Genomic DNA, 26,761 nt, shown 5'->3' with positions numbered 1-26,761 from the left:
CACAGTGTTGATTGAAAGTGGTCTTAGATTAGTTGTAAACATATATTAGAAAATCTAAGGCAACTACTAAAAAGAAGTAGAAAAAGAAGTATAACTGATATCCTAAGAAAGGAGAGAAAATAGAGTCATTTATAATGCTCAATTAAAACCACAAAAGGCAGAAAAAAAGTGGAAGAAAAAGATAGGAACAAAGAACAAAGGCAACAAACAGAAACAGTAACAAATATGGTACGTATTAATCCAAAATATCAATAATCACTTTAAGTGTCAATGATCTAAACACACTAAATAAAAGACAGAGATTTATTGTGTGGATATAAAAACAACCCCTTTTCACCACTCCTTTTCAACATCACATTGGAAGCCCCAGCTAATGCAACAAGACAAGAAAAGGAAATAAAGTATACAGATTGAGAAGGAAGAAATAAAACTGCCTTTATTTGCAAATGCCATGTCTCGGTAAAAAATATGAAAGAATCTACAAAAAAACTCCTGGAACTAATAAACAATTATAGCAAGGTTGCAGGATACAAGGTTAACATACAAAAGTCAATTACTTTCCTATATACCAACAATGAATGAATGGAATTTGAAATTAAACACACAGTGCCATTTACATTAGCACTACCAAAATTAAACACTTAGGTATAAAGCTAACAAAATATGTACAAGATTTATATGTGGAAAACTACAGAACTCTAATGAAAGAAATAAAAAAAACTAAATAAATGGAGATGTATTCTATGTTCATGGATAGGAAGACTCATTATTCCCAAGATGTCAATTCTTCTAAACTTGATATATAAATTCAATGCAATCCCAATCAAAATCCCACCAAGTTATTTTGTAGATATTGACAAACTGATCCTAAAGTTTATACAGAGAAGCAAAAGATACAAAGTAACCAATATAATATTGAGGGACCAAAACAAAGTTGGAAGACTGATACTACCCAATTTTGAGATTTAGTATAAAGCTACAGTAATCAAGAAAATGGGATATTGGCAAAAGAATAGACAAAAATTGGAACAGAATAGAAAGCCCAGAAATAGACTTACCCATATACAGTCAACTAATTTTTGACAAAGGGGCAAAGGCAATACAATGGAGAAAAGATAGTATTTTCAACAAATGGTTCTGGAACACCTGGACATCCACATGCAAAAACATGAATATAGACATAGACTTTATACACATTACAAAAATTAACTCAAAATAGATAATAGACCTGATGTAAAATGCAAAACTACAAAACTCCAAGAAGATGACATAGGAGAAAACATAGATGACCATGGATTTGGCAATGGCTTTTTATAAACAACACCAAAGCAAATCGAATCCAACAATGACACAATTCAGTTTGTCCAAAGGCACCAACTGTAGGGCCAAAAGTATGATCCATGAAAGAAATAATTGATAAGCTGATCTTCATTAAAATTAAAAACTTCTGAGGCCGGCCCCGTGGCTTAGCGGTTAAGTGTGCACGCTCCGCTGCTGGCGGCCCGGGTTCGGATCCTGGGCGAGCACCGACACACCGCTTCTCCGGCCATGCTGAGGCCGCATCCCACATACAGCAACTAGAATGGATGTGCAACTACGACATACAACTATCTACTGGGGCTTTGGGGGAAAAATAAATAAATAAAATCTTTAAAAAAAAAAAATTAAAAACTTCTGCTCTGTGAAAGACACTGTCAAGGGAATGAGAATACAAGCCACAGACTAGGGAAAAATCTTTACAAAGGATGTTTTGATAAAGAACTGTTAATCAAAATATACAAAGAACTAAAGCTCAACAATAAGAAAACAAATAACTCGGTAAAAAAACGGGTCAGGGGCCAGCCCAGTGGCGCAGCGGTTAAGATCGCGTGCTCTGCTTCGGCGGCTCAGGGTTCACAGCTTTGGATCCCGGGTGTGCACTGACGCACCGCTTGTCAAGCCATGCTGTGGCGGGGTCCCATATAAAGTAGAGGAAGATGGGCACAGATGTTAGCCCAGGGCCAATCTTCCTCAGCAAAAAAGGAGGAGGATTGGCAGATGTTAGCACAGGGCTAATCTTCCTCACAGAAAAAAAATGCGTTAAATACCTTAATAGATACCTCACCAAAGAAGACATACAGATGGCAAATAAGCTTATAAAAAAAATGCTTCACATTGTGTATCACCAGGGAAATGCAAATTAAAACTATGAGATACTACTACACACCTGTTAGAATGGTTAAAATCCAGAACACTGACAACACCAAATACTGGTGAAGATGTGGCACAACAGGAACTCTCATTCATTGCTGGTGGGAATGCAAAATGGTATAGCCATTTTGGAAGGCAGTTTGGCAGTTATAAACTTACAAAACTCAACATCTCTTACCATATTATACAGCAACACACTCCTTTTATTTACCCAAAGGAGTTGAAAACTATGTGCACACAAAAACGTGCACACAAATGTTTATAGTCACTTTATTCATCATTGCCAAAACTTGGAAGCAACCAAGATGTCCTTCAGTAGGTGAATGGATAAATAAACTGTGGTACATCCAGACATTGGAATGTTATTCAGCACTCAAAAAAATGAGCCATCAAGCCATGAAAAGCCATGGAAGAACCTTAAATGCATAGTACTAAGTGAAAGAAGCCAGTTCTGAGTACTAGGGAGACATATCAAGAAAAACAAAATCTTCCCTCGAGAAGGTTTCTGTCCAGAGAGGATGACATGATGCATACCCATTCATTCACTTAACATTTAGTAAGTACTTATTCTATACCAACCACTGGAAGGAGTGACAGAGGAAGATTTTTACGAGGCACCATATAGACAAACTGAATATATATAAGAATTATGGGTTGAAGCACAAGCCAAATCTAGTGAAGTTGATCAGCATTAGCTCCTTAGAGTTAGCTAGAATGTTTGAATTCACTCAGTGAGCCAGATACTTTAAATGGTAGCCGTTACATGTAGCACATACTGATAGGCACTCCAGGAGATGCAAAATTTTGTGTTGGAGGCCCTACCTTCAAGGGGGTTATCCCCATGAGAATAACAAGGAACCAACTGTGTGATAAAGACAGAAATTATAGTCAAAAGTAGGGTAGGGAAAACTTGGTGTGGGTGGAAGTAATTGAGGAAGGCTTAATGGGAGAGATGGGGCTGCAGCTGGGCCTTAAAGAATATGATAGACGGTAGATAGGCAGAGATAAGAAGAGTGGTTTCTGCAGATATGAGGAATGATTTGAAGGTAGAAATAAGTATGGTTTTCTCTGACCTAAAAAGAGGAAAACTATCCTTCTAACCAATCTCTCTATCTAGTTATGGCCCTTATATCTTTATTTTTATTCATAACCAAACTTCTTGAAAGAATACACCTGTCATTTAGGAAACAATCACTAATTACCTCTCAAGTGCCAAGTACATGAGATACTTTTTAATCATTCTTGTTTGTTCTGTCTTTACTTCACACAGTTGACTCATCCCTCTGCCTTGAAACCCTCTTCTTTCTTGGTTTTCATGTTGCCACTTCTCTTATCCTACCTCTCTGGCCATTCCTGGGTCTTTTTTCTTTTTTAAATAAACTTAAAAGATTTATTAGAATTTTTAGATTTACAGAAAAAACGTGATGACACAAGAAATTCCCATATGCCCCACACCCAGTTTCCCTTATTATTATGATCTTACAACAATATGGTATATTTGTTACAATTAATGAACCAATATTGGTACATTATAATTAACTAAAGTCCAGATTTTAGTCAGATTTCTTTAATTTTTTCACCTAATGCCCTTTTCTGTTCCAAGATTCCATCTAGGATACTACATTATGATTAGTTGTCATGTGTCCTTATGCTCCTTTTGGCTGTGACAGGTACTTAGACTTTCCTTGTTTTTCATGACTTTAAAATGTTGAGGAGTACTGGTTAGGCATTTTTGTAGAATGTGCTTCCATTGTGATTTGTCTGATGTTTTTCTCATAATTATACTGGAGTTATGGGTTTTAGGGAGGAAACCACAGAAATAAAGTGCCATTCTCTTCACATTATATCAAGGGTTCATAACATCAACATGATTTATCACTGTTGATGTTGACCTTGATCACCTTGTTGAGGTAGTGTTTTCCCCCCACTTCCCAAACTGTACTCTTTGGAAGGAAGGCAATATGCATAGCCCATACCATACTTAAGGAATGGGTAGTGCTATTCCACCTCCTTGAGGGTGGGGTATCTACATAAAGTATTTGAAATTCTCATGCATGTGAGATTTGTCTTCTCTCCCCCATTTATTTATTTCTTCAATCACTCATTTATATCAGTATGGACTCATTATTCTTGGGTTATAATCCAACACAATGCACTTATTCCGTTGCTCAAATTGTTCTGGCTTTGGTCATTGGGAGCTCTTTCAGTGGCTCCTGTGTCCCTTTGGCATACCTGTTTAGTCTGTGTGTGTGTGCGTATTAGTACTTACTTTCTGGCACCACAAGATGCTTCAAGCTCACTTGTATATTTTCTACCCCAGGCCTAGAATCAGCCGTTTCTTTAAGGGTCACTAGGAATGATATTAGAGCCCAAGATCTGGGCACTGGGTGTTTTCTGTCGCATTTTTCTCTTCTTTCCCTTTAAATCAAGATTTCTTAACCTCTGCACTATTGCCATTTTCAGCCCGAAATCATTTTTTTGTGGGGGGCCATTCTACGTATTGTAGGATGTTGAGCAGCATTCCTGGCCCCTACCCACTAGATGCCAGTAGCACTCCCCAGTTGTGACAACCAAAAATGTCTCCAGACATTTCCAAATATCTCTGGGAGGCAAAATCACCCCTGTTTGAGAACCACTGCTCTACATGTACCTGTTTTCCAGGATCGCATACCCTTGGCTCTCTTTTTTTCTCATTATTCATACTATTCTTGAGAAAACTCAGCCATTCTCTTTGTTTTGGCTACCACCTATAGACTAATGTCTTTCAAATGTACATATATCTTTATCTCTGAGTTCTTTCCTAAGGACGGGAATGTGTATCTCCACTTGAATGTCTTATACTCCTAGAGGTACCTCAAACTAAACATGTTCAAAGTGTATTCCATTGTGAGAAAAGAATCCCAGTCTCATAGGGAATAGCAAGGAAGAATAAAACTCCAAAAGAGATGACTAAGCAAGCAAATGTATTGGCTTGTCATAGTGCCATAGGTGTCAAAAGTAGACAACTTGAGTCAGTTTTTCTGAGAAGGGTTTAGCCAACTATACCCTCTGGCAAAATCCAGCCCATCACCTGTTTTTGTTAAGAATTATTTTTACATTTTAAATGGTTAAAAAAATCAAAAGAAGAAAAATATTTCATGACACATGAAAATTATATGACAGGCAACTTTCAGTGTCCATAATAAAGTTTGACTTTAACACAGCCACACTCATTTGTTTACATGTTGTTTGTGGGCTGCTTTCATGCGACAATGACGGAATCGAGTAGTTGTTACAGATGGCTTATAAAGCCTAAAATATTTGCTTTCTGGCCCTCTACGGGAAAAGTTTTCTGATTCCTGAATTAGAGCATGTCAATTACTCACAGCACAGCAAGCAGGAGCATTCACATGGTACTGCTCTTTCCCCTGCCCTAAGTCCGGTGTAGTGCCACAATGGGCCTAGTTGATGGCTATGCCTGCAATGAGTTGCACTGCAACCTGAGGAGCCCAGGACTAAGGGCTCCACACGTTCTGTAGCAAGCAGTAAACAAGCCAATGTCTCACTACAGAGAGCAAGCAGTTGCATAGTAGTTACACGGTAGCCATGCCTTGACCTGCTTCATCGTTTATGTGACTAGCTACGGAAAACACTCATGGTCAGACGATGGTTAGGACTTACAGTCTGGCATACTGGGCAATGACATGCAGGGCTGTTTTGGCCCATGGAGGACTGTCCTCAACTCCCATCATTTTGCTTCCATTCCCAGTCCCATGAACCTTTGCTTCTTTCTCATTTCTGTTAATGATATCACAATCCCCTTAATTGCCTGTGGCAGAAAAAAAAGAGCTATTTTATATTTCTCCATCTTCCTAATATCTAATTCATTCACAAGTCTGTTTTTACCTCCAAAATCTCTCATGTTACTCTCATATTCCCCTCCATTGCCATCACTCTGGTCCAAGCCACCACCATCTCTCACCCTGATTACTGCAATAGTCTCCTAGCTAGTTTCCCACTTTCATCTTTGAGTACCTATAATTCATTCCCCATACAGCAGTCACACAGATCATTCAACTAACAAATTTGATCATGTAACACTCAAGCTAAAATAATTTTAATGGCACATTGTTAGTTATGGTTGTGTTGAAAGAAAGAGATATAGCCAGGAACCTGATTCTCTATTCCAATTATTTACTATGAAGTAGAAGTATTAGTAGCTATATCTATTTATTTAACATTTATTATATGCCAGGTACTATGCTAAGTGATTTACACACATTGTCCCATTGAATCCTTATAACCTTTCAAGATGTTATTATTGTATTAATATTATGGATGAGAAAACTGAAGGTAGAGAGGTCAGATGACACAGGCAGGAAGTGTGAAGCTGAGACTGGAGCCTAGTCTTCTTTACCCCTTCATTATAGTTCTTCAGATGAATGTTGGACAATAGAGTAGAAGAGCCTAGATTAGTGTTGGCAGTGAAGAAAGGCTTCCTTTGAAAGACTCCATTTCTTACCAGGATCTTCTACTTAGTCTGAGCAGAAATATGCTATTTACCATTCTTAAGCTCCTATTGTTCACTCTACGGTTACAATACGTTTCAAAAAAGTGATGGCTCTCAGATGGCATCTGTTCAACCTTAATTGGGGGAGCTAGCTAAGTTGGAGGTAAGAAGATTTGAAAAAAAAAAAAGGAGTTGTATTTTCAACCCAGGGAATAGAGATGAGGGCTCCAACATTTCTCACTACAGTTAGGTTTCAACAGCTAGTGATTAAGGAACACTTTATATGGAAATTCTAGTTTGGGTCTACTTTTTTGATTTTTGGTGAATTCAATTCTGTGACATTTGTCTTAAGTCAAATATGTGGGGAAATGAATGCCCACTACGAAGGTTGGTTTCCTTTGAGACAGTGGTTCTCAAAAGTGGTCCTGGGACCAGGAGGAGCAGCATCATCTGGAAACTTGTTAGAAATGCAGGTTATTGGGCCCCAGCCTGAGAATCAGAAACTCTGGCTGTGGAACCCAGCAGTCTGTGTTTTAACAAGCCCTCCAGGTGATTTTTGGTACATACTACAGTTTGAAAACCACTGGGCTGAGCTATCCTTGGTACAAGGGCTTATGTATTCTCTCCCTGGTCTGCTTATAAGGACAACTGTATTGTGTTAGTGAATTGTTAACAGGCAATTTGTTGTGTATCATTGAGAGACATAGTAGTCCTCAGAAGGGAAAGTCTATTCTCTCAGTTTCATAGTCCTGCTCTCAAGAAACTTATAAATCATCCTCCCAGGACTGAGTGGGAAGACAATTATGTGGTATAACCCTGATGCATGTAAAATATGAGTGTCATTACTTTGTGACTTTGTCTAACAATTCCAGTAGCTGCCATCAGGTGGATGGTGTTAAGTTGGGTTTACAGGTTTGGTACAATTGTGAAGTTTACCCAGACAGGGCTAACCTAAAACAGAAAAAAAGTAGGAACTTAGGTTCTTCTGCTTTTTCTACAAAAATATGACTATGTCTAAAATTGCTGCGTACATATGGAAAGATATCAATTACATGGGGAAAAAAGCAAATTGCAGAAAATCTTTATAGTATGGTCACATTTGAAAAAAAAAGTCTTTGTGTTTGTATGTTTGCATATGCATAGGAAAAAGTCTCAAAGAATACAGCAAATCGCTAACAGTGAATACACAGCAAAACCCTAACAGTTGCTACCTGGGGGTAGTGGGGAGAGTATGGCAGCTACTTTCAAATTTCACTCTATACGCTTTTCTATTTTTGAATTTGTCTCAATGAATATATATTATTTGTAAAATATATTTTTAAATGGACCAGTTTTTTAAACTGAAAAAGTAACACCTACATGAAAAATAATTCAAATAGTACAAAAGGGTAGGCAATGTTAATAAACATTCTTAAACTTATAAATTGTAATATTTAAAAATGCTTATTTCTCTTACAAGCAACAATAGTTTATATACAGATAGAGTGATAGAATGCTTCTAAATACCAAAATGTGTTATGGAAATATTATATTTTAAGTTAGAATGAATAAAGACCTTGTACACAAAAGGGAAAGAAAGCAGAGTAAACATTTAATATTCATTGTATCAAGTGGGTATAAATCTAGATATATAATATGTATGAAATAAAAAAAAATACTACCACTACTTAGGCTGGCCTCTTTTTTCACCAAGCTCAACTGTTACTAATCACCTTAAGTAAAGCTTGGTGTTTCTTTCTCTGTTCAAGAAAACGTTTACCATTCTCAGCTACAATGCTTCCAGGCATTGAAAAGGGATGGCAGTCTATTTTCACAGCATTCTGATGAGTGCTGGTAGTTTTCTTTAGCTACTACTTTAACTAACAATCCTCAAACTAACAATGGCCATATCTCCAAGATCTGCCTCCTTCTTTCTCCCACAGGTGTCAAAAGCTGTTAACTATCTTTTCTAGCCTTTCTGGAAACAACTCACTTTCTTAGTGCTGCTAATTAGATTTGGAGGGCAGTAGCAGTTCTCTGCCTTCTTTTCTTTAATACTCACAGCAAAAAAGGCTTTCTGGTTCTCTCTCCTTGGTGTTTATTTTCCTCCTAAATACCTTGCCTCTAATCAGAGAAAAGCTTCTTGTGGAAACCAAGTTACCAATACATTCAATTGACTTCCCCTTCTTCTGGATGAATGGCTCATATCCACAGAAAGAGCGTTCATTATTATAATGCTTCAGGTTGCTTAATATTTTCCAATCTGCTACAGACCTCCACTATCCCTACTTTTAACGCAGACTGCTTTTAAAACAGGCTTTGACCTTTCCCCTCAAAATGTTTAAAAAGACATTTAAATATGACAGGCCAGTTTTAAGAGTAATGCGGTCCTATCTTCTGCAGCATATGTGCTAAATTTGGAACAACATGGAGAAGATTAAAAGAGTAAGGAAGACATCTCAATTCACAAAGAATATCATATATTTTCCTTACAGAGATAGTAAATATCTGTCCTAAATCAACAGCTAACATCATATACAATGGTAAAGCATAAATGTATTCCTATTAAAAAATCAGGAACAAAATAAGAAGACCTGCCATCACCATTATGATTTTTTAAAAAAAATTTCCTAGCCAGTGCAATAAAGCAGGAAACAGAAATAAGAGACGTCACTTCTGGAAATCAGGGAAAGCAATTAATATCTGCAAATGAGATGATTTCCTAACCCAAGAGGATCTGAATGAAATATGTCTAGAATGAGAGTTTAAGGGTTTACCAGTTTTCCTAAACATTTCAGTAACCAGTTATAAAACACAGTGGAGAGTCCATTTACTATAACACCAAAACATAGAAAACATCTAGGAATAATCTCAATAAGAAATGTGCAGGACCTATATGGAGAAAACTATACAAAAAACACTTGAAAAATAGATGAGAATACAAAAATTTTCAAGTTGTTAAGTCCTCTCAAATTAATGCATGCTTTTAACAAAATCTACAATAAAAATCTCAGGGATTATTTTCATACCTTGATAAAGTGAATCTAAACTCCATTTTAAAGAATATATAGCCAAGAATAACATGTATTTTCTGAAAAAAGAAGACTAATAAGGAAGACTTGCTCTAACAAACAATAGAACCTAGTTCAAAAACTATGGTTACTAAAACAGTATGGTACTCATATGCAGACTTTTTTAAAAACCAACAAATAAATATAACAGACTATAGAGCACCAAAATAGTGAAATAGAGCTTAGTATGTTTCACCACAAGTTCAGGTATGTGCCATTTGGACCTGTGTTAGCACAGTGATAAAAGGATTTGTGTGGTGGCAGCTGTTGCTTTCCTGCTGGGCTCCTGGATTATTTTGAAGGGAACGTTGCCAAAAAGTCCAAGTCCTTGACAGTCTGTAAGCTCCTAGGGAAAGTTAGTGGGCATAGTTTTCATGGGCAAGGATTTCTTCTAATGCTTCCTTCTCCTTCTTTAGTGAATGTATATGCAACCAGGGTTGAATTGCTTATTTTGGAAGATAGCCTTAGACATTTAGAAGGTTAGCACTACGTCTAGATTTTCTTTTCTTTTTGTAGGTTTCAGGTTAAAACAGAGGTATTTCACCATTCCTACCCTTTAATCTAAAGAATCTTTTAAAATGTAATTTCAAGATTTTATTTCTTTGGGGTAGTTACTCCAATTAGCACATCTATTAATGTAGCATCATAGTCATCTTTGGCAGGCTTCATTTTAAAAGTAAAAGAGACAAATGGACACCATTTTCAGATCCTTTCCTTTAATCTACAATATGTATAGGACCAAATATGTGCCTTTGAAAAAAATTATTTACAATATAGGAAATTATGTCTGTATAGGAAAAGGCAATTATTCTTAATAAATAAGCACTAAATTAAAGAGAAAGCATTTAAAAAAGGTTTGCATTATATTTATTTTTGTAAATCAAAAGTATCAAGAAATATTTGATGTTGATACTATCTAAAATTATATTTGTTTCTTTCAAAAACATTCTACAGTTGCACTCAAGTTTATAACTATGAATGAAATCAGATCCTTTATGCTGGCTAATTTTGTTTTATTTTCCCTATTTAAAGAAAACTATAAATTTTGGCAACAAATTATCTGCTTATCATTTATTTAATGGAGAAATATTTATTGATTGCCTACTATGTGCCAGGTTCTATACTAGATATTACATTGTTACAACAAGATAGACATGTTCTCTGCTCTCAGGAAGCTTTCAGTCTGAGGGAGACAGACAATAGACATTTAAATGGCCAAATAGATCTATAATTACAAATGGAGTTGCATACTTTAATTTGGTTGTTTCGCTTGAGCAAAAGGGAAGCCCTCTCTGAGGAGGCAATATTTAAACTGAGATCTGAAAATTGAGATGGGGCCGTTATGGAGAGGATGGCTGGAAGAGCGTTCTATGAGGAAAGAACATCTCTACGAAGGCGTAACGCACGCTGAAGTAACTGAAAGGTCATTGTGGCTGGAGCTTGGAGAGAGAGAGCTGGACAGTAGCATGAGATGAGGTGGGAATGGTAGGCAGGGACCAGATTACATAAGGCTATGTTAAAGAATTTGCATTTTATTGTAAATTAAAAAAAAGCCATTATAGGATCTTAATCAGAGGAGTCATACGATCAGATTTACATTTTAAAAATGATCATTTGACTTTAGTGTGGACAATGGATAGAGGTGGGGAAGCATGGATATTGGGAGAAGTTGGCTGATAATTTCTGGCTGGTGAAAGGTATGCCCAAATAACCAAATTAGCCCTTAAAAGGCAAAAAAAAAAATTTTTAATTTCGAACTACCATGTTTTATTGTACTCACACTATATCCATAGTGGTTCTCTTTTAAAAATTATATATATGTTTTTATAGTATTACACTAGCTAATAAACTAGGACAACATGCTTCTTTATCTTTGCCTATGAAATATGTTAACCATAATACTCTATTGATCGGCGGCCCCGTGGCTTAGCGGTTGAGTGCGTGCGCTCCACTAGCGGCCCGGATTCGGATCTGGGGCGTGCACCCAAAAAACCGCTTCTCCGGCCATGCTGAGGCCGCGTCCCACACACAGCAACTAGAAGGATGTGCAACTATGACATACAACTATCTACTGGGGTTGTGGGGAAAAAAAAAAGGAAGAGGATTGGAAATAGATGTTAGCTCAGAGCGGGTCTTCCTCAGCAAAAAGAGGAGGATTAGCACGGATGTTAGCTCAGGGCTGATCTTCCTCACAAAACAGAAAAAAATACTCTACTGAAAGTTGCATTTCTTAGCTATCTAGCTTCTATTTTGAAGGCAAAGTTCACATATTATTTATATTTTGGTTATGCGTATTTGTGAATAAGTAATGAAGGGTACCATTACTTTTTGACCAGTTCACTCTGGATTCAGTTCTGTAGAGCCTGTCCAAGGAAAGGATAGATCAAAGAGTTGAGAAGGAAATACTATGATATGCAACCACACTAACCAATTCTCTCTGGGTGGACTTTTTCTACCAGTTTCTTTTTGCAATCCAGCTATTTATGTCATAACAAAATAGTTTGAATGAATAAATACTTAGGTAACTTCTTATAATTTCAGTAGAATGACAAATGTGGTTATGTAGAAACATTAGCTTTGTTAGAAATTGTTATATTTAGTGAGAGTGTAAAGAATTTTTGGCATTATAAAACTGTAGTCATGGTTTCTGGAAGATTGCCCCCTGGGGACATGGAGAAACCAGGTAACCTGGAATGTCCTGACTATCCATCACCATGCCAGTGATCTCAACTCTGCAAATGAATTAAGGTACTTAGTGGGTACTCCTGAAAAGAGCGCAGAGCTTCATCTAAAAGAAAGAGGTAAAGAGTCTCTGATAATTTGAAGGGGCTACCATGACTAGAACATTAAGAGAGGAAGTTAAGTGGTTGGTGAATCTGTCTTAAATGAAGTGAACAAGAATGAGAGAAATGAGTCAGAAAACTATAGTCAGAGAGCTCTCCAAGGAGATCTGTAAGAGGTAACTGAAAAGTCAGTGACTGACAACCTGCAACTGAGGGAGAAATCTTTGAGACCTAATATGAATTCACCTTCCTTTTGAAAAGCACCAAGAACTAAGTAAGGCCGGAGTGAGGTAGGACTCAAGAGAGCTCAGGCATCTGCCAAGTGGAAGTCTAGCATAAGCAAGGGTCAGAGAGGATGAGTTGGAGGACTGCTGTCCAGAAAAGAATGGGAAATATGTTCTATGAGAAACTAAGGATCCTGCCCATCTGAAAGTGACGTCAACTCAAGTCTACTCCAGATTAAAAGTCTGAATAGGTTATTCTTTTTTTTTTTTTTTTTTTTAAAGATTTTATTTATTTATTTTTTCCCCCCAAAGCCCCAGTAGATAGTTGTGTGTCATAGCTGCACATCCTTCTAGTTGCTGTATGTGGGACGCGGCCTCAGCATGGCCAGAGAAGCAGCGCGTCGGTGCGAGCCCGGGATCCGAACCCGGGTCGCCAGCAGTGGAGCGCGCTCACTTAACCACCAAGCCACGGGGCCGGCCCAGGTTATTCTAACATACTCTTTTTTTTTTCCTAGAAAGAGTGAGGTGAAGGGAAGAAACGGAGATTTCATTTGAAATCGCACTAGCCAAACTGAGCTGAAGTGGACTTGAAGTTAGAATAACAAGTTTGCTCTGAGATGTTGTCTCTTGCCATATTTCTGACTTTGCTTTATTTTTCTTTAATTTTCTTTAGAAAGGCTCTAGCTACAATGAGTCAACCTTATCTTGACTGAACCAAAAGTAAAATGACTTTCCACACGTCAGGCACATTAGGTGGGAAAAGAACTAAGCACCCTGCCTAGCCTGTAGAAGTAACAAAAGCCATCCAGAATGGAGTAGTAGAGCTGGGATAGATGGAGATCACAGAGCTAACAAAAATTCTCCGACAACTGTGGATGTGAATGCCTACCCTCCTGGGTCATTTTGTCACCTTTCTTCAAAACCAAACAGATCTAAAGCAGAATATGAAGGTGCTTCAAAAAATGAAAGAAAAGAACCCAGAGCAGAAGAACCACAAACTTCTCTAAGGTTGTTTAAAAACAAATCTCAAACAAAAAAAGGTCAGCTTCCAGAGAAAAGTAATTCCTGTGGCTGTGAAACTCCTGATCACAGGCCAAGCGACGGTCATTCAGAAAGAACACAGGAGAGTAGAGGCAAAAGCAAAATCAGTCAAATCGATTCTGTGTCTAAGAGACCATTATTACATGGTCATGGCAAGGGGAAAAACATCTCTCTGGATTTGATCTGTTGCATCTTTTATGAGTGGCAGAGTCTGAAATGAAACAATGAGATTGTTTTTGTCATTAAGATGCCCTAAAGCAAACCTATTCGATTTTTTTCTCTTGAAACAGTGGTACTTAAATGCAAGGCTCTAGGGTTTGCTGTAAATAAAGACTATTAACTTCACAGCTAGTTACACATTTTTACATAGATAACAGCTTAGTGTGACCAAATATGGAACAAATATTTTTATAATATCTTTTCTACAAAGACAATTGTTTCTAAAAATCACCTATTTTATACATACCTAAAAAAACAATGTTTCAGTTTGCACATCATGAATCCTTTCTGAAAATGCCACAGAATGTCAACTCATATGCTAATCAGGAAAAAGTAAACATAGTTTGTTTTTTGAAAGCTTGCATTGGGTCAAGTAACCTATTTCGCCAGAATGTAAAAACAAATACTTGCATGGGGTCAAGTAACCTATTTCGCCAGAATGTAAAAACAAATACTGTAGCAGAATGTAAAAACAAATACTTATATTTAAGACTGACTATAGTTGGTTTCTATGATTGTGAAAAATTCTTTGAAATAAACATCACTTACATTTATGTATAACCTATATCCCTAAATATTTCCTTACAGTAAAGCTTTTCTGATTTGCTGAAGCTGCTCAGTGAATTAGAGATAACAATATCATGTGCTCATTTGGGGAAACTAAGGAGGGCTACATGACATGAGGCAGGCAATGTGTTGCTGGGAATTGTGCATAGGCTTAGGAGTCAAGAAACTTGGGGAAATATCCAGATTGACACTAACTCACCATGGAAGACCTTGGGCAGAAAAATTTGGGGCTTGGAGATGTCATTATCCAAGGGTGTGGTGCAGAGTCCTGGAATTCCTTAGGGATGTCTTAGACATGACTGTGGTGGTTATAGGGAATGAGCGGGGAGTTCTAGACGGCCCTCTCAATTAAAATAGGTCTTTCTGACTTGTTTAACATGTTGAACTTCTGTGGAAGTTTCAATTTGAAGCTAGGCTACCATGGCAAAAAAAAAAAAAAATCACTGGATGAAATGCCCCTCCCACCAAGATCCCTTCAGGATTTACCATTTTTGACACTCTAATTCAACTGGATTTCATGCCTTTCTTTTGAATTGCAATCATTTGCATATTGGGACTACCCGTTTCCCTGAGGCAGGTGGAATATTTTCCCCCTTATCCCTTTGAGTCAGGAGTGTGTCAGCCATCTGCGTGACAATGGGCAGTTCAGGTGCCTCTTGCTTGTTCACCGTGCAGTGATTTACCTCCTACCATCTTCTTCACCACACTCATCTTTCCCTCTCTCCTTTCCTGTCACTGTGAGTGACACACCAGCTGACAGTGTTATGAATAGGAAGATTTGGGCAGAGTGACTGTCAGAAATATTTTTACCGTGTGAAAGGACATTTGTGGAATGTTATGGCATCGTTGCCTCCTGCCCCTCAGAGAATGTGGCATTGAGTATTGGGCTCTTGCCACTGTACCCAGCATACCAAAGTGAGTTCCTGGCCTTATCGTACATTGCAAAGTATTTAAATGATATCCTCACCTTATATATCCAAATGTATTTATTTTCATGTTCTTCCTTATGCCCTAACTTATATTTAACTCTTTGACTTAGATATGACTTAGCTGAAGTCCTCAGAACACTTCAGTAAATGCTATTACCAGAATTGGAACATGTCCCCTGAGTTGCAGTGAGATTTGTGCTAAAGTTCACAATGCGAATTTGATAGCTCTGAATAGGAGATATGTACTTGCTGCGTTTACTGAAATCTCTCAGTCCCCTATCACTTTCCTTAGATTTCAAAGTTATGGAATTGTCCAGTACGTTTGCTCAGAATGACCTTATATGACTCAAGTGTTATTCTGGGCATGATTCTGTTGCCAATTACCTTGGCCTACATGTTTTAATGTGATTTGGATTACCAATATAAATGAATTGACTGCATACAATTCCTTTGTATCTTCTATTGTAATAACATTATATTTCTTTTCAGACATTTCATTGTGTCAGATTACAATATATCATTTTGATATAAAGCAGTTTTAAGTGGACTTGATCATCTCTCAGTGTTTTAATTCTAAACATATTGAATTTTAAATTGGGGGCATGTTTTAGTGCCAAATTCATTAGCCTCTAACATCTCTTGGATCATGTTTAAAATCATTTCAAGGCTTTCCTCACCCCAAGCCAGAATAACCATGTGATAATCTGAAAAACATTTCTTTTTTTTTTGACTTACTTATTATTTGGGGGGGCAATTTATAGTTCACCATGACTTTGTGAATAACCAGGTCCCAGAAAATACATTGACATCATCTCAGACACCGATTTCCAGATAGTTTTGTCTATAGGTTAATTAGTTGGTTGTGTATGTTGTGAAATTTGAGGACTCCTACCTTTAAGAAATATTCCTCTCAGTAGCTCATTTGAAATTAGAAGGTTTTGGTCTCCATGAATAGTCTGTTGAAATGCCAATATCTCTGGATGGGTAGTATATGAATCTGTTATCTGTCATTAACATCTTAGCACACACTTATTTATAGCAGACCTCTGATAATTACCTGAAAGGGACTGGCAAGACCAAGATTTCACATTGGCTAAGGTGGATGGCAGATCTGCAAGATTCGATGTTGGTTTAAGTGGAGGACAAGTCTGCTTAAAGTAAATTTTGGCTAGGCAAGGGAAGCATGCTGGCATAAGACATTTGAATGTAGGCAGGGAAAAGAGAAGTGGCTGAATGCTTACACAAACTTTACCTGCTTCCCTAGTTTCCTGAAAGTCAGCCTTTATGTGTGACTTCTAGGTAAAGTTAGACTGCCTGATTGCCATGCTGCCATCCATCCACCAGAGTAACTTGCATGACTACCTTGGTTGGGATATTCTTTATGTGGATGGCAAAAATACAATTCTGTATTGTCTTCCTCCTTTCACAACTTCTTTAGATTTCTTCTTGCCATTTTTTGAAAAGCTTTCCTTGAAAAACTTCCTGTTGCCTAGCATTTTTGGAGGTTTATCTTTTAATCAAGGCAAACCTATTAAACCTTGCCCACCAAATGTTCTCTTTAAAATAGTTTTTACCTGGTTGAACCATTGGTGGGAGGGAGACTTGTAGAGGTTTCACAGCTTCTTGGAGAAAGCCCTGAAAACTCTTCTTGATACATTTTCCACACATTATTCCTCTTTCTTGGTTTACTCCTTTATTTTGATTGAACACAACCTCCTAGAACTTTCCGTGCAAGGCTATTTGAGAGAGAAAATTGTTCATCGAGAGTTTCATATCTGAAAATTCCTTTATTCTGTCATTAAGTTTGGCTGGGTATAGAATTCTAGGTTGCAAATAATTTTCCCTCAAACTTTTGAAAGCACTGGTTCATTGCTTTCTAGCTTCCAGTTCTGCTGTTGAGTCAACATTGCCACTTTGATTCCATGGTGCTCTGAAAGTTCACTATGATGTGCCCTTGTGTGATCTATTTTTATTCATTATACTAGGCACTTGGTGGGCTCTTTTAGTCAGGAAACCCACGTCCTTCAGTTTTAGAAAATTTTCTTGCTTTATTTCTTGGATAATTTTCTGTTTTCCATTTCTCTATTCTTTCTTTAAATGTTATTATCCCAATGTTAGACAACCTAGATTGATCCCCAAGTCATCTCTTCTCCCTGTTTTCTTTTTATTCTAGGTTCCAGGAGGTTTTCTCCAATTTATATTCCAAAGTTTCTGTATTTTATCTTATTTTTAACTTCCAAAACCTTTTTCTTTTTTTAGAGCCAATTGTTAATGAATACTGTATATTCTCATCTCTCTGAAAGATGTCTTTTTAATGTTTTCTTCTGTTCCCTACATTGTCTCTGTTTCCTAAAAGTTCACTTTTCTGTTCAATTGTTTTTATCCCTCTTTTCTTGATACCTTGTTCTTGATGGCCTGTCTATATAAAACAGTAAGAGACTAAGAAGCTGATTAGCTGTTCTTTGTATATGAATAGGCACAGTCATGTGGTACATTTTCTTCTAAGTTGAGAAGGTTGTAACTTAACTTTTTCTCTAGAGTTCTCCAAAATGTCAGTATTTTTAGGTTTTTTCTATTGGACAATTTAGTTTCCACAGAGAGAAATATTCAAATTCCTATAAGGTGTTATAAGCCTGACTGCTGATATTCCGGGATATGGAGTGGGTGGAAACTGAAGATTGCACTATTTGATATGCAGATTTTACGTCCTCACTTTCAGTGTGATAACTCACCCCAGTTCTTAGCCATATAAACTCTTTCAGCAAGAGAAAACCTCCAGTCTTCTACATGCATTGTCGAAGGGAAGTTACTCCGTGGAGTGCACGAATGAACTTCGGAGTAGGAGCTGTATACTGTCATACCAACTGCCAATCTATCTTTCTTTTTTCAGTCCTACCCACAACCCTGCCTCTAGAGGTTCTTGGTGCCTCCAAATCCTAAGACTATCTGAAGTTCTGCAGCTTGGATTGCCTTGCATTTTTTTGGCTTTTTCCCAGTTTCAGGCTTGGGTTTCAGTATTATCAACGCTGCTAAATCAGTTAACACCTGTCCATCTGCTTTCCAGCTTGCAAAACTTGTGTTGACATTTCTCTTCTGCTGTCATCTCTTCTCATGTTCTTTTTGTCCTTTTGGGTTTTATGACTTTTAAAATTCTTTGCTGTCATTTTACTGAGGTTTCAGGAGTGAGTGAAGATAAATATATTTGTTCAATCTGCCATGCTTACCTGGAGCTCCCCTTATTCATTTTTAATAGCTGTATGGTATTCTGTGGTATGTATGGACCAAAGAGTGATATACAGAATATTTAATACCTGGTAGGAAATGAGACTTAACCAATCAAAACGGGCACCAGTCATAGTAGTAAAGCATGGCCCTGAATCCCCCTGCTACACAAGTCTTAAGTTTTTAGTTGTTAGATTGTGTGGAGCTTCAAGGTGTCTTGGGGCCAGAGTGCTAGAGGGGTGTACTTGGTATGAGCATCAAGGCAGAAACTATTAACAAGCTTTCTGAAATTATCTCAATATTTTACCAATCAGTTTACCCACATTTGTGCATGCTGGCTAAATATCAACCATGGATGTGCTATAAACTATTTAAGCAATCCTTTACTTTTTACCTTAAATTTAGATTATTTCTCATTTTTGTTGAAATTTACAATGTGTGTGTGACAAGTTGAACATACCTCTTTCTGCACCTTTGGGAATATTGATGTAGCCTTGCTTTTTGTAGTAGTAGATTTCCTTCATCAGTTACCTTGAAAACAACTAATGGAAATTAAAAAATTAGTTGCTGATTTTTTTGAGATAACCTATAATTTAAGTTAATTTAACATATTCATTTTTAAAAGTAAGTTCTGAAATTTCTGTTCCAGGAACAATGAATAGATATAATTTTCCCTATTCCTCCTGCTAAAAACAAGTAAAAGCTCTGGAAATTATATATAAAACAAAATGGAGCATCACATCCTAATAAAAAGATCAGTATGCCAGGAAAATATAATGATCCTAAATGTGTATGAACCAAACAATGGAGCCTCAAAGTACATGACACAATAGCTGATAGAGCTGAAAGGAGACATAGACAGATCCACAACTGTAGTTGGGAAATTCGAAACCCAAGTATCAACAATTATTAGTACTACTAAATAGAAAATCAGCAAGAATATAGACTCTGTAAACAAAACAATCAACCAAAAGGATCTAATTAACATATATAGACACTCCACCCAAAACAGCAGAATACACATTCTTTTCAAGCAGCCATGGAACATTTACCAAGATACACTATATCCTGGAAGTAAAACAAATCTCAAGAAATGTAAAAGAATTATACAGATATTTTCTCTGACTACAACAAACTTGAATAAGAAAGCAATAACAGAAAGGCAAAGAAAAATCATTAAATACTTAGAAATTAAGCAGCACAAATATAAATAATTTATGAATCAAAGAGGAAGTCTCTAATGGAATTTTAAAAAAGATATAGAACCAGATGAAAAATGGAAAGATTTCAAATTGATAATCTAAGTTCTTGCCTCGAGAAACTAGAAGAGCAAAATAAACCTAAAGCAAAGAAGGAAGGACATAGTAAAGATAAGAGCAGAAATCAATTAAACTGAAAATAGAAAAACAGTAAAGAAAAATAAATGAAATGAAAATCTAGTTCTTTGAAAAAAATCAAAACAATTGACAAATCTCTAGCAAGACTGTCAAATATAAAGAGAAAATATGCAAGTCATCAGTATCAGAAATGAGCTGGGGATATCACTACAGATCCTGCAGCTATTCAAAGTATAAGAGAGTACTATCAATAACTTTGTGCTCATAAATTTGACAAGTTAGAGAATAGACCTATTCCTTAAAAACCACAAGTTACAGAATCTCAACCAAGATAAAACAGATAATCTAAATTGTCCTATAACCATTAAATATATTAAATTTATGATTTAAAAAAACTTTCCAAAAGGAAATCTCCAGTTCCAGATGGGTTTATTGGAGAATTCTTTTAAATATTTTAAAAATTAAGACCAATTCTACACTATCCTTTCCAGAAAACAGGGGACAGAACACTTTCCCATTCGTGCTATAAAATTGGTATTTCCCTGATACCAAAACTTGACAAAGACATCACAAGAAAAGAAAACTAGAGACCAATAACCCTGTAAATGTAGATGCAAAAATCCTCAACAAAATACTAGTAACCAAATCCAGCAACATATAAAAAGGCCTATACACCATGACCAGATGAGTTTTGTTGTAGGAATGCAAGTGTGTTCAATATACAAAAATTAATCAATATAATACACCAGATTAATAGAATAAAGGACAAAAACTACATGATCATCTTAATAGGCACGTAAAAAGCATGCATTTGATAAGATTCAACACCTATTCATGATAAAAACTCTCAGAAAAATAGGTTTAGAGGGGCACTTCCTCAACTTTATGAAGAGCATCTACAAAAATCCTACAGCTAACATAATACTTAATAGTGAAAGAGTGAATGCTTTTGCCCTAAGATCAGAAACAAAGCTAGGATGGTCACTCTCACCATGCTTATTCAACATTGTTCTGGAAATTCTAGTCAGTACAATAAAGCAAGGAAATAAAATTCATACAGATAACAAACGAAGAAATAAAACTCCCTTGTTGAAGATGACATGTTCGTCAATGTTAAAAATCTCAGGGAAATGATAAAGGACCTCCTAGATTTAATAAGCAAGTTCAGCAAAGTCTCAGGATACATGATAAATACATAAAAATTAATTGTATTCCTATATACTAGCAATGAACATATGGAAAACAAAATTAAAAATCTAACATTTACAATTGCTCATAAAAATGAAATACTTAGGTGGGAATCTAGCAAAACATATACAGGACTTATATGCTAAAAACTACAAAACACTGATGAAAGAGATCAAAGATCTAAATAAATACACAGACATACCTTTTTATGAATTAAAAGATGCAATATATAAAGATGTCATTTCTTTCCACGTTAATATTCAGGTTTAACTAAATTTTTCAAAATCCCAGCAAGATTTTTTTATAGATATTGGCAAGATTACTATAAAATTTACATGGAAAAGAAAAGGAACTAGAATAACTAAAACAATTTTGAAAAGAAAATAAAGTGAGAGGAATCAGTCTACCCAATTCCAAGATTTATTATGTAGCTACTACTATAACTAAAGCTGTATAGTATTGGTGGAGGGATAGACACATAGATCAGTGGAACAGAATAGAGAATCTAGAAATAGACCCACACAAATATGCCCAACCGATGTTTGACAAAAATGTGAAAGCACGTAAATGGATAAAAGGTAGCCTTTTGAACAAATGGTGCTGGAACAGTTGGATATCCATAGGCAAAAAAAATGAACCTTGACTTGAGTCTAATACCTTATTAAAAAATTAACATAAAATGGAACATGGACTTAAATGTAAATTGCAAACTTTAAAATTTAAAAAAAAAGGAGAAAATTTTTAGTACTAGGGATAGACAGAGTTCTTAGATTTGACACCAAAAGCACAATCCATAAAAGGAAATATTGATAAACTGGACTTCATCAAAATTTAAAACTTTTGTTTTGCAATAGACTGTGATAAGAGTATGAAAAGGAAGGCCACTGACTGTGAAGAAATATTTGCAAACCACATGTTTGCAAAGAACTAGTACTTACAATATATAAAGAACCCTCAAAACTCAACAGTAAAAAAAAAATCCAACTAGAAAACAGCTAAAAGACATGAAGAGACATTTCACTGAAGAGGATATACAGATGGCAAATAGGAACATGAAAAAAATGTTCAACATCATTAGCCATTAGGGAAATGCAAATAAAACTACAATGAGCTATCACAACACACCTATTAGAATATATAAAAAAAAGTGACAACATCAAATGCTGGTAAAGACACGGAGAAATTGGATCACACATACATTGCTAATGGGAAAGTAAAATGGTACAGCTACTCTGGAAAATAGTTTTGCAGTTTCTTAAAACAACAAATATGCAACTACAACATGACCCAGCAATTGCGCTCCTGGCATTTATCCCAGAGAAATGAAAACTTACATTTATACAAAAACGTGTACATGAATGTTTACAGCAGCTTTATGTGTAATAGACAAAAACTGGAAACAGCAATCCTTCAATGGGAAAATTGTTAAACAAACTGTTGTACATCCATACTATGGAATACTATTCAGCAATAAAAATGAATGAACTATCGATACATGCAACAACCTGCATGAATCTCCTGAAGATTATGCTGAATGAAAAAAGCCAATTCCAAAAGGTTATATACCATGTGATTCCATTCCTATAATATTTTTGAAATGACAAATTGTGGGAATGGAGAACAGCGTAGTGATTGCCAGTATTTAAGGAGGGAACTGGAGGAGAAGGAAGTGGGTTTGGATATAAAATGGCAACATGGGGAATCCTTGTGCTGATGGAATTGTTCTGTGTCTTGACTATATCAACGACAGTGTCCTGGTTCTGATATTGTACTATAGTTTTGCAAGGTGCTACAATGGGGAGAAACTGGTTAAAGAGTACATAGGATCTCTCTGTGCTATTTCTTGCTACTGTATGTAAATCTACAATTATCTCAAAATAATAAATGGAATTAAAAAAAATCCTCCCCAAAGTAGATTTTGTTTGTAGTAGGTAGATAATTTAAAATAATGCAGGACCGGCCTCGTGGCTTAGCAGTTAAGTGCGTGCACTCCGCTGCTGGCGGCCGGGGTTCTGATCCCGGGTGCCTACCGACGCACGGCTTCTCTGGCCATGCTGAGGCCACGTCCCACATACAGCAACTAGAAGGATGTGCAGCTATGCCATACAACTATCTACTGGGGCTCTGGGGGAAAAAATAAATAAATAAATAAAATAAAAAATAAAATAAAATAAAAAATAAAATAATGCAATTTTGTTTATCCAACTTCAAAAGGGCAGTAACCTTGTTCTCTTTGAGGGGATTCAGCAGTTCCCACTGGTCCAAGTCAAGTTTCCTTTTCTACATGAATACTTATACACAGGCATGTTTATAATACCATAATTTCAAATGTGAAACACTGAAAAAATCCTTCTCTAACCAGCAGGATTGGGTTAAATAAATTAGGGTACATTATTTGATGAATAACTTATAACCATAAAAAGCCATATTTTCAAAGAATATTTTATGCAGTATGGATAATGACAATGATATATTGTTAACGAAAATTAAGTTATAAAACTGTATAATAAGACATCACAAATTTCATAAAACCAAAATATGAATATAATTAGTGAGGCATGACTGAAAAAATATTTTTAAAAGAACTAAAATTCTCATTTCCAAATTGTATACAATAACAGTGCATGACTTCTATAAATGGAAAAAAAACCTATTTAAATTAGAAAAAAACTTGTTTTTAAAAAAGCTCTTCCTATCTAGGTTAAAAGTGGTGAAACCCTCTACATAATTAAAACTTCCAGTAAATCAATTATTCAGAAAATTATGCGTTTCTTGCTAATGGAAAAAATCAAACAGAATTCCTTAGCATCGTTGTCAAAATAGAAACAATACAAAATTAAAGTATAGTCATAACCTGTTATGTCTTCCAATGAACAGGGTTCTAATAGTTGTATATTTTAAATGTATCAATTTCTGTGAAACATAAACATAAATAAAATTGGATTCACTTTTCTCAACTATATGACAATGCATTCATTCTGCATTGCAAGAAGCATGCAGAATGCAAAGCAACAAGCATGAGCTTTGGAGCAAGAAACCATGGCTTCCAGTCCCTGTTCTTTGTTATTTTTATTTCAGATGAGATGAACAGCACCCTTTGCTTTGCTTAGTGAATCCCTGGATGCACTTTATCAAGAAATCTGCAATCAAACAGTACTCGTGGGGGAAATCTATATTTTAGAGAATGTTATTTATGCTTCAAATACATAAATATTCTATAGTGGCCTCTCCTTTCTTCCCATTTTAAGAAAGGTCCTTCTAAAATAATTCATTGGAAAGCTACTTGTGCGATGACATTTGTTTATTTAGGCACCACCACCTTCCCTCCTTTCTATTAGGATCATTTGTAGTTTCACAGGCAAAATTGCATCCTTGAGAGTTTCCCAATTTAGGTTCAGTGTTTGTTTCCCATCAGAGTTGACTTCCAACTTGGAATCTTGCTCAAGCTTGATTGATGGCCTCTCCAGTGGCCTTCTAGTCTGAAGAATGAACGGAGTTAAGAAAACAACCACTATTATATTTTATTACAGGCCTATTGTATTGAGTTGCGTTAGAATGCTCAGAAAGGACCTCCAATAGATCTAGCAATGAATACAATTTTTGTGGATTTGGTTAGGTAACTGTGAAACTGTTGTCTTAATATAAAAAATACAGGTGAAGGAAAGGGTTTTGTAAAATCCTTCTGAAATATCAGCCATTCACATAACAGTTTATGGTGCCCAGCTTTTCTTGGGCAATACAGTATTTATGTTTTTTGTTTCATTTTCTATCTGGGGCTAAAAAGGCCTGGTCTTCGTCTCGGTATGAAGACAGATAAAGATTTTACTCTCCAAGTGCCCCAGAACATACTCTGAATAACAACAGATGTGAAATGCATAATGACAATGGCTCAATAGCAAGCACCAAACAGTGAGGAAATTACCTTCCTTCTGTTGCTCTGAGGTACATGTACTTATATTCATCTTGTCATCCTGTGTACCAGTGCCCTCTTGTGAAAGATACTGTTATGGGTGCATACTTACACCTTTTTGCCTATTTCTTCTCAGAAAAACAAACGAAAATGTATACCAGAAAACAATTGAAGCACCTTTAGTCCATCCCTTTTTCCTTCCTCCTTTTCCTTTTTGTTTTTATTTGGTCTCCCTTTCCATTTCTTCTCCTCTTCATTCACTCTCCCTTTACCTCAAATCATTCTCCTCCTATTTTATATTATTAAATGTATAGAAGCATGAAGTTGGTTGTGAAGGATTTGGAAACTTCCCCACCTCCAACCAAAAATACAGAGATAATGGAAAATACAGAATCATTTGGGTTTTTAGACCTTTTTCAGATTCATCTCCATGACTTGAAGTTATTGGTGGACTGAGAGGAAGCAATATTATCTGGGGACAAAAATAAAGTTACTGTCTAGCTTAACTTCAAGGTGTATTACAGGTTGCTGAACCAGAACTAAAGCTGTACAACTATTTCACAGGGCAATATTTTTCTTAACTGAGTGAGCCTCACTTTCCTTGTCTGTAAAATGGAGATAATACTAATACATAATTAGTATTGATTATGAGAGAAAGGTACCAAATTGTGGGAGGACATTAAGTGCCTTAAATTTCAAGACAAGAAATGTAGACTTGATTGTTATACCATAGACAGTAATCCAACTCTTTTTTAGGAGGTTAGTTTTAAGAAAATCACTGTGATGGCAGTAGGTAGCAAGGACTGGCATCAGGAGAGACTAAAAATGGACAGATTATTTGACATGTCCAAATGATGTGTAATGAGAATCATTTCTAACATTTATTGACTGTTTACTATATGATGGGCACTGTGTTAATTCTTTTTCTGTCTTATCTCATTTAATTCCCTCAGCCACTCTATGAAGTAGGTAACATTTGTTGTCTATATTTTACAGGTGAAGAAATTGAAGCACAGAGCAATTAAGAAATTCACCTAAATTGTTACTTAGTATGAGGTCACCAAAGAAGAGCTGAGCAAGTGGCAGAGTCAGGATTTGACCCTAGACTGTCTGGCTCCAGAACTCTCATGCTTAAGCACTCTGGTACACTGTCTCTAATATGTCAGTCAATAACTACCCAAAGTGCCATCTGTATTCACCCATTAGCATTACTTCAAAGAATATTTGACAATTTGAGGAATTTTTATGTAGAATAATCATTCAGTTGTCTTACATGATCTGAGTATTAAGTGTCATGGATTTGTGATTTTTTTTTTCAGAGAACTGAATTCCTATCCCCCAAACATTTTTTTAAAAAGATTGTTTACAGTGAAAATCTTACTAAAATATACTGCAAGCTTCACTGCCTTTGTAAAGAGTTTTCTTAAATATGATTGATTCAAGGTTTTTATAAATGTCAATTATTTTACTTTGGAAACAAAACCTTTGGAAATTATTAATGTTTGGAATATGGTATGAACCTATAGTGACTACCTCAGACACATTGCTTCTTTCTTTTTTTTCCTGCTGACTCCCCAACTCAGTGATTCTCTCAATTGTTAGTTAGTGAGCT

At 36.1% G+C, this 26,761-nt stretch overlaps 1 protein-coding gene across 4 annotated transcripts in view; it reads right to left on the bottom strand.

Annotated features, from left to right (window-relative positions):
• The window catches only part of AMOT (angiomotin), a 223,458-nt gene that overhangs the window by 115,427 nt on the left and 81,270 nt on the right, over positions 1-26,761 (bottom strand). For 3 of the 4 annotated variants that reach the window (XM_087426681.1, XM_087426682.1, XM_087426685.1), the window contains exon 2: positions 19,175-19,256. The exons of the other annotated variant lie outside the window; for it this stretch is intronic. The gene's annotated coding sequence lies outside the window, so the exon portion shown is untranslated. The remainder of the gene's footprint in view (positions 1-19,174; positions 19,257-26,761) is intronic. 4 annotated transcript variants of the gene reach the window in all.

The sequence above is a fragment of the Ceratotherium simum genome, chromosome X (assembly GCF_057802395.1).
Source record: "Ceratotherium simum simum isolate JZ-2026a chromosome X, ASM5780239v1, whole genome shotgun sequence".
Taxonomy (NCBI): domain Eukaryota; kingdom Metazoa; phylum Chordata; class Mammalia; order Perissodactyla; family Rhinocerotidae; genus Ceratotherium; species Ceratotherium simum.
Note: the sequence above shows the minus strand (reverse complement) of the source record. Positions and strands in the feature narration are given on the sequence as shown.